At 45.3% G+C, this 16,389-nt stretch overlaps 1 long non-coding RNA gene across 2 annotated transcripts; it reads right to left on the reverse strand.

Annotated features, from left to right (window-relative positions):
* Window positions 1–449: 449 nt before the first annotated feature.
* On the reverse strand, window positions 450–2,846 carry LOC109772777 (uncharacterized). 2 transcript variants are annotated; one of them, XR_006669663.2, is made up of 3 exons: window positions 1,586–2,846; window positions 1,434–1,500; window positions 450–1,353 (listed from the first exon to the last, which is right to left on the reverse strand). It is a non-coding gene; the product is annotated as an uncharacterized lncRNA (long non-coding RNA). The 2 variants fall into 2 exon arrangements; XR_012202164.1 differs by having other exon boundaries at window positions 1,434–2,846.
* Window positions 2,847–16,389: the final 13,543 nt, after the last annotated feature.

The following is a 16,389-nucleotide window of genomic DNA, read 5'->3' on the forward strand; positions in this document are numbered from 1 at the left end:
CACCTAGTTTCACCTAGTTGCAGTTCAACGCAGAAACTATTAACATGTCAAAAAAGTTTGTATAAGGCATTCAAATATCAACTATTACCTAGTAGCAGTTCAACGGGCCAATTTGATACGAATGTCGGTCAAATCAACATAAACAATACGAAGTTGTACAAAAACAATAAAACATACGGATCTAGTTCCAAATGCACTCCATATCGTAGGAACATTAGCATTGAGTACAAACTGCAACTGTCATCTAGTATTTCAACAAGCCAATTTAGTATAGTTGTCAAATTAACATATCAAAACCAGAACTATTTTCAGATGTACCCAGAACTAAGGTGGCATAGTTTCCTTTGATGCCGTACATAAAATTCTCATCGTTCACAATTTAAGTTGAATTTTTAGGATTTACCTCTTCACTGCGATTCACGTGGAATAAGAACATACACAAACACAACTTGAAACCTAGAAATTCATTTTCTTCAACAGTTACATTTACATCAAAACGTAGGAAGAAATAACGAAGATAAAATATTTACATGCATACTATTCTACTCCAGACCATAGGACAAGTTTCAAAAGTATGGAACAATTTCCTATAAAATTCCACAATCGCCCTCTAGTTGTCTCTATGCTCCGAAGTTTGAACTTCTTTGGAAATTCCAGCTAGCCAACTACTTTCAATTAACTTGAAAGTAGATCGGATAGCCGATATAGGGTGGAATCAACTTTCCTTCTTTTGCCCATTCTCGTTATACTAATTCCTTTCGGAACTTGCTTGCATGTTGGCTTCAAAAATATTGCCTCACAAAAGAACTTGATGGCCAACACTGACAACCCATTGTTTCCTTCTCATGGTCTACGATCATCATTGTTCAAATTGCATGGTCATCAACCATTCTTGATAACGTTTTCGGGAAAACGCCAAGGATCTTTGCATTTCATTGCATTGAAAAGATGGGAGAGTACCAGCCTCCTAGGAGGTGATAGTTGAGGGCCCAACGCCCGATCAGTGGACATCCCAGGAGGCTGGTAGCACAACCCGCAGCCCCTGTGCCCCAGCTTGTGCCCAACATTTGGCCTCGTCTTGCTTGAAATAACAATTTCTCCTGTGCCCCAGCCTGTGCCCCTCAGCCCCTGTGCCCCATTCTTGATAACTTGCTTCAAATGCACAAAAGATTCCAATAACAATTTCTCCAGTCATGATCTACCGACCATTTTTCAAACAGCATAGTCACCACCATTTCGATTACTTGCTTGAAATACCAAAACATTCCGACAACGAGTTTTCCATTCTCATGGCCTATCAAACTTTGTTAAAAGCCATAGCAAAAATGAACTTAGTGCTCATTGTATTCCAACCTTCACATCAATAAAAAACAAATTAATTGATGAGTTTTTAAATAACATATCAATCTGAAGAAAGGATTCAATTTGCATACCTCAGCCCAGGTTGGTAGAGAGTGATCGAACCCGATGAAGTCTATTCAATCAAAGAGATAAAAGACCCTGAAGATAAGACATCGAAGTACAACTTATGTGAGAATATAACACAAGAATGTAGTGAAAATAAATGAGGCTAGAAGACACCAACCACACACTGCACTGTCAGGACAGGAGATGTCTTGAGAGTTAGTGCGTGTCGTGGTTAGGAAGACCTGCAAACTGCAATAACTAATCATTCAGACATTTTATCAAACACTAGTAAGGTGCTCGTGCTTTGCCATCAAACTAAGTGGAGTTGGGACATAACAAGCACCAATGCTTATATGAAAAATGATCACATAGCTTCGCTATTGCAACATCTCTTACAGAAAGTTCTTTCATGGCATAGGAACTAATAAATAAAGTAGTTATACAGTTTGATAACTTAAAGAACAATCATACAGGACACTAATTCAGAAAATTATGTTATAAGAAGAAGAATTCTATAACAAAAGTTAGCAGCAACACTACCTAGCATAAAGCATGTAACGAATAGGCCTGCCTTAAGTCTAAACTCGAAATGGACAATACATCGAGGTGCACTGTCTTTCGTAGGAAATATTGACACAGAATATATAAGAAAAAGATAATTTTAAGCTCAAAGATTTCCAAAGACCAAGATCAATTTTGCCAGCGGATATCTGAAGTGAACATATACAGTGGCATAACTGGTATTTTTTTGGTAGGATAAAATACTCCCAATTCACATTAAAAAAAAGCCGCTGGGGCCACAGGCCCCCAGCACAAAGAGACCCAAAAGAACAATCAATGCGCAAATGCGTCCAACAATACTGAATTCAATCGCTCAATACAATAATCCATACCATCCTTCAATATCCAGATAAAGCATACAGTACAAAACAACAGCAGCATACAGCAGGAACACTTTCTGCCATTGATATAACTCATCTTGAACAAATTATTGATGAACTTCTCAATGAAACTACAATAAGAGTTATGCGGAACAAATTTGATTGCTAACAGCATTGTCCGCAATTCTAATTCAAGATTCCCCAAAAGAAACTACACATGCTATTAATTGACAGCAAAAACACGAGGCACCCAACTCACAGGCACAACGCATGCACACACATACCCAGTAATCAGACCTAAACTAGCTATTTTTAGAAAACATGCCATGCAAACACTTCAGCAATCAAGATATGGACTACTGAACCATATAAATTCATGATTAAGAAATACTAAAGATGCTGACGAGTACTGACCCTACAGAATTAATGCTACAGTTCTACAATCTGCATACAAACATGAAAAGATATATCATGTATCCATGCCTTCATATTTCGGAAGCGGGAGGACGATAGAGTATATACCAAACGGAAACCGAAGGAGTCTGGAAAGGAGGATGTTCTTGCCTAGTTCGGGAGAGCTCGCACAACTGGAGGACGGTGATGGAGGGGGGGGGGGGGGGGGGGGGGGGGGGGGGACTGGTGGTGGCAGGGGAGACCCTGACGCGGCACGCCCTGCCGCGGAGATCCTGACGAGGCGGCGGGGATACTGACGAGGCGGCGGAGATCCTGAAACGGAGTACGGAGGCGGGGGTGGACGGCCAGAGCCCGGAGGAGGTCGGCGGCGCAACCCTAGGTGGCGCCGCAAAGCTCCCCCTGCCTCACGGCCTCGTAGGTCGATGACTGGACGGAGAGGTGAGCCGAGGGTTTAACGGAGGGTGTGGACTTGTCTTTCTCTTCTTCTTCCTTTTTTTTTCCTTCTTTTTTGAGAAACACTCTCTCGTGGGTGCTGCTCATTTCGGAGAACAACGAAGAAAAGATCGCCCGATTCTCATGTGACTGGCGCCGGCCCATTAGTGGTCATGCAATTTTGCTCTTTTTCTTTCTTTTCAGCTGCCTTTTTCTTTTGTTCATGCCTCTTCTTTTTATTTCATATATACTCCCTCTGTTTCTTATTTTTTTTGCAGGGTGAAAAAGAAAAATATTCCAAGATAATAAGGTTAAAATTAAGAGGCAGAAGCTCCTCAATACATGTCATCTATGTAGCCATACAACAGTGCTATGTTTGATGCGGCCGTACAAAGCCAGTAGATCTCCCACCCTATTTTGAACATGTTTAAGCTTCAAGGAAAGTACCTTTGCTCGCACCCTATATCTACAAGGGGATGGGAGGGAGGCTCCCAATTTCCTCGGCGCTCATTCCCTATTCGCACGAAGCCACCAGATCAGACTATGAGAACAATCACCTCGTGCAAGGATGTTGTCTTCGCCGCGGCCACTTACGATCTTGCCTGGTGCAGGGGAAGAAAACCGGCGGACGGCAAGGGTGATCAAGGGGATCCCCTAGTGGATGCTACCCACCTGAAACCGTCCATGGTGGCTCTGGACCAGCCCTTGCAGATTGACCAGTGGCGACGGCTGTCATTCCAGCGCGCGCCCAGCAAAGGGCGAGGGAGGAGACTCTAGATGAGATGAAAAAGCCTATCTGCCTACCCTTGTTCACTGACTTGGAGAAAGCTGGAAGTTGAAGGAAGATTTAGACTACACTTTCATGGGCGGCAACAAGTACTTTGTTCAATTCGGTTGTGAGGCAGATATGGCGCGCATACTCAGAGGAGGGCCGTGGCAGTTTGCACATGACCCTCTGATAATAGAAGCTTATGATGACATGAAGAAACTCTCAGAGTACAAGCTTGATACTATGAGAATTTGGGTCTGTATTCTTGATGCTCCAACTAATGTGAGGACTGACCCGATGGTTAGGCCGTTATGTAAAAGGGAGTGCCTAGAACTCATCTAGATGAGATATAATTTGGTCTCATTTATCTACTTTTTTTCTTTTAGGATCGGGTCTCATTCACTTGATTGTTGTAGTTGGTTTTAGCCTATTTTGTCGGCCCAACATCATGCTTTGGAGAGAAATGCCATGTTGTCTTGTTCACTGGTCGGTAACATGCTTTGGTGACATGGGAAAGTTTTTAAAATCTCCAGGAGCAATGATCGAACCTGCAACCAAGGGAAATGGATGCCTAGTCCTCGCCAGCTTAGCTACGAGTGACATTTGTCCATTATTAATAGTAGGCGTTTTTAATAGCACTGTGTAAATTTTTGAAATCGTTCATTTTTTAATAAAAAACAAATATTTAGCTTTTTTGGTGTTTCTTGTACTTGGTATGCATACAAAAAATGACAAAATAATATCACATTGAATAGTACCCCTTGCAGTTTGCATTCTTGTGTACACTTGCGTTCTTTCTTAATAACTTGCAGTTGCGACCCCCTATGAAAACTTGCAATTGCGACCAGACTTGTAAATTTGCAGTTGCGACACCTCTTATAAAATTACAGTTGCACTCAGATTATAACGCCTGCAATGGCATGTCTAGTGATGGCATGCAAACTGGCCCCGACAACTCCTGTCTGGACCCTAGTTGCAGCCTATTTCGACCCATGTAGTTGCAATGAAGTTCTGACGCTTGTAGTTGCATGTCTGGTGGTTAACATGCAACTGGCCGACAACTCCCCTCCTTACCCTAGTTGCAGCCGCTTTCGGACCATGCGGTTGCATGTCTAGTGACGCACATGCAACTGGCCTCGACAACTCCCCTCCTAACCCTAGTTGCAGTCACTTTGGGGCCATGGAATTGCAGTTGGGTTAAAACGCTTGTAGTTGCATGTCTAGTGGTGGGCATGCAACTGGCCCCGACAACTCCCCTCCTAACCCTAGTTGCAATAATTTTGGGCCCATGCAGTTGCGGTGCAGTTGCATGTCTACTAGTGGACATGCAAGTAGCCCTTGTCCCATCACCATCCTATTTTTTTCGATCTCAACTTCATTATCGTGTTGACAGGGTGATTTATTTTAAATATCAATAATAGGCAAAAGAAAACTAAACAAACAACTTTGTAATTTCTCAACCAACAAAACAAAAAAATGATGGAAATATGCCCTAGAGGCAATAATAAAGTCGTTATTATTATATTTCCTTATTCATGATAAAGGTTTATTATTCATGCTAGAATTGTATTGAACGAAAACTTAAATACGTGTGTGGATACATAAACAAATACCGTGTCCCTAATAAGCCTCTACTAGACTAGCTCGTCAATCAAAGATGATTAAGGTTTCCTAACCATGGACATGAGTTGTCATTTGATAACGGGATCACATCATTAGGAGAATAATGTGATGGACAAGACCCAACCGTTATCTTAGCATATGATCGTTCAGTTTATTGCTACTGCTTTCTTAATGTCAAATACATATTCCTTCGACCATGAGATCATGCAACTCCCGGATATCGGAGGAATACCTTGTGTGCTATCAAACGTCACAACGTAACTAAGTGATCATAAAGATGCTCTACAGGAATCTCCGAAGGTGTAACACCCCGCATGTAACTTGCCATATTTGTAACTCCGACTCTTGCCATTTCCGGCTATGTGTTATGTTATTCCCTCCGTTGTCGGGTTTTGTCTTTCATTTTGCATTTTGTCATGTCATGCATTTTCATATCATGTCATCATGTGCATTGCATTTGCATACGTGTTCGTCTCATGCATCCGAGCTTTTTCCCCGTTGTCCGTTTTGCAATCCGGCGCTCCTATCTCCTCCGGTGCACCCCTCTTGTTTTCTTTCGTGTACGGGTGTCAAACTTTATCGGAATGGACCGAGGCTTGTCAAGTGGCCTTATTACACCACCCGGAGACCACCGGTCAAGTTTCGTTCCATTCGGAGGTCGTTTGGTACTCCAACGGTTAACCGGGCATCCGCAAAGTCCACTTGTGTGTTGCAGCAAAACCCCCCTAAAAACCAGCCCAAAACCCACCAAACTCTCTTCCATGCTCTAGGTCGTTCGATCACGATCGTGTAGGCGAAAACCGCACCTCATTTGGAGCCTCCTAGCTCCCTCTACCTATAAATATGCATCTCCCCCGAGATACGAAACGCAGACGAACCCTAGCCCCGTTCCCTCTCCGCCGCCGGACACGTCCGGACCGGACCGGACGCGTCCGCCGCCGCGCCTCGACGAATCGCGCGTCTCCACGTCATCAGCCCCGCCGCCGCCGCGCCGGCCCGCGGAGCCCACGAGGGGCCCGCGCGAGCCCGCGTCTGCCCCGCCGCCGTCAGCCTCCGCGCCGCCCGAGTCCGGCCGCCGCCGCCGCCGGCAACCCCGTGCCCCGCCGCCTCGACACCGCGGCCATCCTCCGCCGCCGGCGCGCCGTGCCCCGCCGCCGCGTCTTCCCCCTCCGGCGCCCTCCTCCCTCCGCCGGAGTCCGCCGCCTCCTCTTCCTCCGGCCGGCGAGCGCCATCGGAGCCCGAGCTCCCTGCGATCCCGATCTGGATCGAGTCAACGCTTTAGGTTGACCCCGAGCCCCCTCAAAATTTCAAAGTTTTTTGCATTTTATATATTACATGCCCCTGTTCTCTGCATCATAACTCACTATGCATAGCTCCGTTTTGCATGTGTAATATGTCAATTTGTTCGTCTCGTGATGCTCTTCATTTTGTTCAATTGAACCATATTCATTAGAAGTCATCTTGATGCCCAAATCTCTGTTGGAAGAGGGCTAGTTGCTGTTATTCTCTGGTTCTTATCAAAACTTGGAGATTTGTCATTTTTGTATCATTTAAGCTGTGCATCTTATGGGCATAAGCTCTACATGTGTTTTGTTGTATGTCATGTCATCTTTCCAGTGGTGTAGTCCATGTAGTTTTGTGATCTCTGTGGTGACAAGCACAAGCATGCAAAGTAGGGCCCGTAATATTTCTGATTTCAGGGACTTAGTGATTTCTCTAAGTCCTTGTCTGCTGTAATTTTGTTTCCATGTAAACTTAATGCTACAGAGAGATCCATGCATATTTTGGAGATGTTCAGTAAGGATGTTTTGTAGCTATAGTTGTAATTGATCCATTCCTTCAATTGTTTGCAATTATGGAGTGCCATAGCATGACTCAATCTTGCTCTACTTTTGTTATAAAATATTTCTGGCAGATTCTTAACACGATATGCAATTTTGCCAAGCTTCTTGTAGTTGACCCATACATGCTATGCTTTTTTTCTTGCCATGGATAGCTTAATAAACATGCCATATTGCTGTAGGTGTGCTTGGTTTGTCATGCATTGCTCTGTAGTGAGTCCATCAAGCTCATAAAGAGGCCTACATATTATTATTTCTGCCATGCTCTGTTTTCTGCTAAGTCTGAAACCTGATAACGAAACTTGCTATGTTTACATGCTTGCCATCATATCTTCTGGCCCCTTTTGGCTTATGGTCATTAAGGGACTTTTTTCATATGCATTTAGTAGAACACTTCCATGCCTTGTTTTGCTATGTTAAGTTCCTGTAGCATGTTGATTTCGTGCTCTGAACATTGCTACCTGATGCTGTTTTCTGCCATGTCCAGTTTTTCACTAAGTCTGTGAACCTGTAATCTTTTGCACTTTTGCCATGATTGTTTGAGCTTGATATGTTGTAATCTAGATGTATCTCAGTGTTCATATTTTGTCAAGCATCTCCTGTAGATTACTTCCATGTGCTTTGTTACTATGTTGGGATGCTGTAGCATTGTTACTTGTTGCATTTTAAGTGCTATCATGCTGTTAATCGCAGATTCGTGACATTCTTGTTTTGCTTGCCATTTGCAAACCGTGCATCCGTTTCCGGTGATCTTTATATCGATTTCGACCGAAATCATCTCATCTTTCCAGTGGCATGCTTGGTTTGCCAAGTTACTGCCATGTACATCATTTTCCTTCCGGAGCACGCATATGCATCGCATATCATATCTTGCATATCATACATGTTTTGCATCATGTTGCTTGTGCATTCCTCGTTGTTGTGGTTCCGTTTGTTTGTGTTCTTGTCTTGGGTAGAGCCGGGAGACGAGTTCGTGAACGAGGAACCTGTTGAGTACGCTTACGAGGATCAAGCTTTCGACAACTCTGAGAACCTTGCAGGCAAGATGACCACCCCTCGAAATCACTTCTATCTTTGCTTTGCTAGTTGTTCGCTCTATTGCCATGCTCCGCTACCTATCACTTGCTATATCATGTCTCCCATATTGCCATGTCAGCCTCTAACCATCCTTTCCTAGCAAACCGTTGTTTGGCTAAGTTACCGCTTTTGCTCAGCCCCTCTTATAGCGTTGCTAGTTGCAGGTGAAGTTGAAGTGTGTTCCATGTCGGAACATGGATATGTTGGGATATCACAATATCTCTTATTTAATTAATGCATCTATATATTTTTTGGTAAAGGGTGGAAGGCTCGGCCTTATGCCTGGTGTTTTGTTCCACTCTTGCCGCCCTAGTTACTGATATACCGGGATTATGTCCCTTGAGTTTGCGTTCCTTACGCGGTCGGGTGATTTATGGGACCCCCTTGACAGTTCGCCTTGAATAAAACTCCTCCAGCAAGGCCCAACTTTGGTTTTACTATTTGCCGCCTAAGCCTTTTCCCCTGGGTTTTCGCGAGCCCGAGGGTCATCTTTATTTAAACCCCCGGGCCAGTGTTCCTCTGAGTGCTGGTCCAAACTAGAGCCACTTGCAGCGCCACCTTGGGGAAACTCGAGGATTGGTTTTAGCTGTACGTAGTGTTCATCCGGTGTGCCCTGAGAACGAGATATGTGCAGCTCCTATCGGGATTTGTCGGCACATTCGGGCGGCTTTGCTGGTCTTCTTTTACCATTGTCGAGATGTCTTGTAAACCGGGATTCCGAGACTGATCGGGTCTTTCTGGGAGAAGGTTTATCCTTCGTTGACCGTGAGAGCTTATGATGGGCTAACTTGGGATACCCCTGCAGGGTATTATCTTTCGAAAGCCGTGCCCGCGGTTATGAGGCAGATGGGAATTTGTTAATGTCCGGTTGTAGATAACTTGTCACTTGACCCAATTAAAATACATCAACTGCGTGTGTAGCCGTGATGGTCTCTTCTCGGCGGAGTCCGGGAAGTGAACACGGTCTGAGTTATGTATGACGTAAGTAGGAGTTCAGACCACTTCTTAGTCATTGCTAGATGACGAACGTTCCGTTGCTTCTCTTCTCGCTCTCATTTGCGCAAGTTAGCCACCATATATGCTTATTGCCGCTGCAGCTCCACCTCATTGCACCATCCTTTCCTACAAGCTTAAATAGTCTTGATCTCGCGGGTGTGAGATTGCTGAGTCCCCATGACTCACAGATTCTACCAAAACAGTTGCAGGTGCCGACGATGCCAGTGCAGATGATGGCGTCGATCTCAAGTGGGAGTTCGACGAGGAACGTGGTCGTTACTATGTGTCTTTTCCTGACGATCAGTAGTGGAGCCCAGTTGGGACGATCGGGGATCTAGCATTTGGGGTTATCTTATTGTCATCTGGATTTTGACCGTAGTCGGTCTATATGTTTGTATTCTGGATGATGTATGATTATATTTATGTATTGTGTGAAGTGGCGATTGTAAGCCAACTCTTTATCCCAGTCTTGTTCATTACATGGGATTGTGTGAAGATGACCCTTCTTGCGACAAAACCACTATGCGGTTATGCCTCTAAGTCGTGCCTCGACACGTGGGAGATATAGCCGCATCGTGGGTGTTACAAGTTGGTAATCAGAGCCATCCCCGACTTAGGAGCCCCCCTGCTTGATCGAATCGCTGGCGTTGTTGAGTCTAGAACAAAAATATTTTGAGTCTTAGGATTATATATATCGGAGAGTAGGATTCTTTTTACTCCTCAGTCCCTTCGTCGCTCTGGTGAGGTCTCCTGACGTAGAAGTTTTGACTATTCTCTCCTCAAATTTCACAAAAAAAAAAATTTAGGATCACGCGGGAATCTTGGAATCGTTCCGATGGTTTTGTGACGAGAACATTGTTCTTGGTGCCTCCTGACATTTAGGGGTTGTGGCAGTGTCCCGGGGAGTTGAGCTCCGAGGTGTTGTCGTCACAATTTTATCGTTGCAGTTCTGGAATACCTGAGTTTCGCCGACATCGAAATCTCTTTTATGCAGTTGTTGGTGAGATCACCTCGACGCCACCCAGTACTGGGGCGGGAGTTCGGGAGTATTGCCATAACTTGTATAACGGATGTTTTTCGAAGGTTGAGGTAAACGATTTCCGAAGATTTATTGGTTATGTGTTGACGGATGGATACAGCTGGATCTAGGGATTGCTAGTTTGGGTGATATATTTTGTGTCCCCTGTATCCCCTACACCAGATTGCATAACCAGAAAGTTTCGGGAGTTTATAAGTGGGAATTCTAGTAGCCTTAGGATATCTTTCCGACAAACGCATGATATGAGATTGGGGTTCGACGTCTAGTGGTCCGCCTTTCCACGGTTGATTTTACAGTGGTCTCGTAGTGTCTTAAAGAGTCCTTGGCTATGCCGACTCGGGGACGCTTCGCATGTCATGTGCACAGCCTTGTACATGATGGTGCTGTACGATCGAGCCTGTGTGGGCCCCACCACGAAAACTTCGGACGAAATCTCTATCATATGTTTGTTCCGGCTTATTCTGCAAGCCAATACTTTGTTTTGTTTTAAATTGTGATATTCGAGTTGCTTCGAAGTCATATGTTGATTCCATATCTTTTCTAAGTGGCTTCTCAACTTATGGAAGTGTGATGATTTACTACGGAATTCATTCGTTCATCCTCGTTCGAATGTTTATTGTGAAGACTATATGTTGCAATTTCTATCCGTTGATTCTACTTATCTATTATTCTATCAAGATGCTAACGGATGTCACCCTCTTCAGGATGGCTCCGCCAACGCGTCAGAATCCGGATCACAATGAAGGGAGTCAGTCGAACCCTCCGCCACCACCTCCACCTCCGGAGGCATGGCAAGCTATCATGGCAGCCACCAACGCCAATGCTCAGATGATTCTGCAACTCTTGCAAGAACGTACTCAAGGGCAAGGCAATCAAGGCAATCAAGGTCAAGGCAACAATCAGTTCCACTTTTCCACTCTCAACCAGTTTCTCGCAAATCAGCCCAAGTCTTTCAGCTACTGTGCCGAGGCCACGGATGCCGATGATTGGCTCGTGGACATCAACAAGCATTTTGAATGTAGCAATGTCAGGCCTGAGGACTATGTCAAGTTCGCTTCTTTCCAGCTCAAGGACCAAGCTGCTGATTGGTTTCAGCAATACAAAGATTCCAGAGGAGGTCGTGTGATCACTTGGACTGACTTCTGTCGGGACTTCAAAGCGCACCACATTCCACAAAGTGTTGTTGAGAGCAAGCATGAGGAGTTCCGCAATCTCAAGCAAGGCAACATGTCTGTGTATCAATACAACATTCAGTTTCAGAAACTTGCTCGCTTCGCTAAACAAGACGTTCCTGATGAAAAGAGTATGATCTATCACTTCAGAGGTGGCCTTAGAGAGGATCTGCAGTTAGCTCTCGTTCTTGTTGAGCCTACTCAGTTTGATCAATTCTATAATATGGCACTGAAGCAAGAGGCTGCTCAGCTCAAGTGTGAGGCTTCTAAGAAGAGAGTCAGAGACGCAGTTCAGTCTTCTTCTTCCTCACTTGTGACAGCTAAGCAATAGAAGTTCCGGTTGCCTCCTCCTCCTCCGTTTCGTCAGCCTTATCAGCAGAAGAACAAAGGTGGCCATGGTTCTTCCAACTCTTCCAACTCTGGCTATCAGAACAAGTCTCAGAATCAAGCTCCAAAGTCCAATGCTCCTTATCACCGTCCACTCTCAGAGGTGACTTGCAACAAATGTCAGCAGAAGGGTCACTATGCTAACAAGTGCTTCAACCAAAGGCGCCTGCCTCCTCCTCCTCCTGTCAGATCTTCCAGCAATGCAGTGGTCAAGCATAATCCAAAGTTTGCTAAGGTGAACATGATGAATGCAGCTCAAGCGGAGGAATCTACTGATGTGATAATGGATAATCTTCCTGTTAATGATATTCCTGCAAAAGTTCTTTTTGATACTGGTGCATCTCTTTCTTTCATTTCAAGACCTTTTGTTGCCAAGCATGAATTTGTGACGGAAAAGATCCCTATCCCGTTGAAGGTTGTGTCTCCGGGTAAGCAAATGACATCTAATAATTGTGTCCCGGATGTTTCCATCAAGATGGGCGACTATAAATTTCTGTCTAAACCAGTTGTTCTTGGTGACTCGGATATTGATCTTATTCTCAGGATGGACTGGCTTTCTAAGCACAAGGCTCAACTTGATTGTGCTGCTAGGGAAATTCAATTGACACACTCGTCTGAGGATGTGATTATTTTTGCCGCTCGTGATGAAACCATTCGGTTTTTCTCTCTCAATGAGAAGGGCGAATTGAATGCCATCTCTCAAATTCCAGTCGTTTGTGAGTATCAAGATGTCTTTCCAGAAGAGCTTCCGGGTATGCCTCCTCATCGGCCAGTTGAGTTCGTTATCGAACTAGAGCCTGGCACTGAACCCGTTTGCAAGCGTCCATACAAGCTTGGACCCAACGAGCTGAAGAAATTGAAGAAACAACTCGATGAACAAGAGCGTCTGGGTTTGATCAGACCGAGTTCTTCTCCATGGGGTTGTGGTGTTCTTTTTGTCAAGAAGAAGGATGGCACGGACCGACTTTGTGTCGACTACCGTCCATTGAACAAGAAGACAATCAAGAACAAGTATCCACTTCCCAACATCAATGAGCTATTTGAGCAACTCAAAGGGGCTAAAGTATTCTCGAAGCTTGACCTTCGTATGGGTTATCATCAGATTCGCATTCGTGAAGAAGATATTCCCAAGACAGCATTCAGAACAAGCTTTGGTTCTTATGAATATACTGTCGTGTCGTTCGGCCTTGTCAATGCTCCTCAAGTGTTCTCTCGGATGATGAATTTCATCTTCAACCCCTATACCAATGAATTCGTCCTGGTGTATCTCGATGATATCTTGGTCTTCTCCAAGAATAAGCAGGATCATGCTAAACATTTGCGATTGGTGCTCGACAAGCTCAGAGAGTATCAATTCTATGCGAAGTTCTCTAAATGTGAGTTTTGGCTTGATGAAGTTCTTTTCCTTGGTCACATCATCTTTGCCAAGGGCATCGCTATTAACCCCGAGAAGGTGTCCGCAGTTGTGAATTGGGAACCTCCTCAAAATGTCAAGCAGCTCGCAGTTTTCTTGGTCTTGCAAGCTATTGTCGAAGATTCATTGAGAATTTCTCCAAGATTGCAAAGCCTCTTTCCAACCTCCTTCAGAAGCATGTGAAGTATGTCTGGTCTCCTGAGTGTGACGTTGCCTTCAACACTCTCAAAGAGAAACTAGTCACAGCTCCTGTCTTGACTCCTCCTGATGAATCCAAGCCATATGAAGTTTTCTGTGATGCTTCTCTCCAAGGTCTCGGTGCTGTGTTAATGCAAGAGAAGAAAGTTGTGGCCTATACCTCTCGTCAGTTGAAGCCCAACGAGAAGAACTACCCCACTCACGATCTTGAGTTGGCGGCAGTTGTCCATGCATTAATAACGTGGAGACATCTCTTGTTGGGAAGACAAGTGGACATTTTCACTGATCACAAGAGTCTCAAGTACATCTTCACTCAGCCCAACCTCAACCTCAGGCAGACTCGATGGGTTGAAATGATTCAAGAGTACAATCTGAGTATTGAATATACTCCAGGCAAAGCAAATGTCATTGCAGATGCTTTAAGCAGGAAGGCTTATTGCAACAGCTTAATTCTCAAGCCTTTCCAACCGGATCTTTGTGAAGCTTTCCGCAAGCTGAATCTCCAAGTTGTTCCTCAAGGCTTTCTTGCCAACCTCATAGTCTCTCCTACTTTGGAAGATCAAATTCGTGAGGCACAACTCCTTGATGCCATGGTGAAGAAGGTGAAACGTGGTATCGACAAGGGTCTTTCCAAATACAAGTGCTATCGCATTGATGACAGAGACACTTTGTTCTTCGAGGACCGGATTGTGGTTCCGAAAGGTGATCTAAGGAAAGTCATAATGAACGAGGCGCACAATTCTCTCCTTTCCATTCATCCTGGAAGTACGAAGATGTATCATGACCTCAAGCAGTCGTATTGGTGGACTCGAATGAAGCGAGAAATTGCTCAATTCGTGAATGAATGTGATGTCTGTCGAAGAGTGAAAGCAGAACACCAACGACCAGCTGGTCTCCTTCAACCTCTCGCTATCCCAGAATGGAAGTTTGATCATATCGAAATGGACTTCGTGACTGGTTTTCCAAAGTCCAAGCGCGGAAATGATGCTATCTTTGTTGTCATTGACAAGCTTTCTAAAGTGGCTCATTTCCTTCCAATCAAAGAATCCATCACAGTAGCTCAGCTGGCAGAGCTTTACACCTCCAGAATTGTCTCCTTGCACGGCATTCCACAATTGATTTCTTCTGATCGTGGAAGCATCTTCACCTCTAAGTTCTGGGACTCCTTCCAGAAGGCCATGGGTACAAACATTCGCTTCAGCACAGCTTTCCATCCTCAAACTAGTGACCAAGTCGAGCGAGTCAACCAAATTCTTGAAGATATGCTCAGGGCTTGTGTCATTTCCTTTGGCATGAGATGGGAAGATTGTCTTCCATATGCTGAATTCTCCTACAACAACAGCTTCCAAGCGAGTTTGGGCAAGGCCCCATTCGAGATTCTCTATGGCAGAAAGTGCCGTACTCCTCTTAATTGGTCAGAGACTGGTGAACGCCAACTTCTTGGCAATGACTTAATCACTGAAGCTGAAGAAATGTGTAAAGTCATCCGTGATAATCTCAAAGCCGCGCAATCGCGCCAGAGGAGTTACTATGATAGTAAGCACCGTGATTTGGCTTTCGAGATCGGAGACCATGTCTACCTCCGCGTCTCTCCAATGAAAGGCACTCGTCGCTTCGGTATCAAAGGGAAGCTTGCCCCTAGATACGTGGGTCCTTTCAAGATCATTGGCAAAAGAGGCGACCTCGCCTATCAACTTGAGCTTCCTTCCAACTTCGCGAACATGCACGATGTGTTCCACGTGTCACAGCTCTGCAAGTGCTTCAAGACGCCTGAGCGCACTATCAACTTCGAAGAGATTGACCTCCAAGAAGATTTGTCTTATCATGAGCACCCCGTTGCTATTCTTGAAGAAACTGAGCGCAAGACTCGCAACAAGTCAATCAAATTCCTGAAAGTGAAGTGGTCGCACCATTCCGACCGGGAAGCCACCTGGGAACGCGAGGACCATCTCCGTTCCGAATATCCGGAGTTCTTTCAGTCCTAGATCTCGGGACGAGATCCTCTCGTAGTGGTGGAGTGTTGTAACACCCCGCATGTAACTTGCCATATTTGTAACTCCGACTCTTGCCATTTCCGGCTATGTGTTATGTTATTCCCTCCGTTGTCGGGTTTTGTCTTTCGTTTTGCATTTTGTCATGTCATGCATTTTCATATCATGTCATCATGTGCATTGCATTTGCATACGTGTTCGTCTCATGCATCCGAGCTTTTTCCCCGTTGTCCGTTTTGCAATCCGGCGCTCCTATCTCCTCCGGTGCACCCCTCTTGTTTTCTTTCGTGTACGGGTGTCAAACTTTCTCGGAATGGACCGAGGCTTGTCAAGTGGCCTTATTACACCACCCGGAGACCACCGGTCAAGTTTCGTTCCATTCGGAGGTCGTTTGGTACTCCAACGGTTAACCGGGCATCCGCAAAGTCCACTTGTGTGTTGCAGCAAAACCCCCCTAAAAACCAGCCCAAAACCCACCAAACTCTCTTCCATGCTCTAGGTCGTTCGATCACGATCATGTGGGCGAAAACCGCACCTCATTTGGAGCCTCCTAGCTCCCTCTACCTATAAATATGCATCTCCCCCGAGATACGAAACGCAGACGAACCCTAGCCCCGTTCCCTCTCCGCCGCCGGACACGTCCGGACCAGACCGGACGCGTCCGCCGCCGCGCCTCGACGAATCGCGCGCCGCCACGTCATCAGCCCCGCCGCCGCCGCGCCGGCCCGCGGAGCCCACGAGGGGTCCG

The sequence above is a fragment of the Aegilops tauschii genome, chromosome 2 (genome assembly GCF_002575655.3).
Source record: "Aegilops tauschii subsp. strangulata cultivar AL8/78 chromosome 2, Aet v6.0, whole genome shotgun sequence".
Taxonomy (NCBI): Eukaryota; Viridiplantae; Streptophyta; class Magnoliopsida; order Poales; family Poaceae; genus Aegilops; species Aegilops tauschii.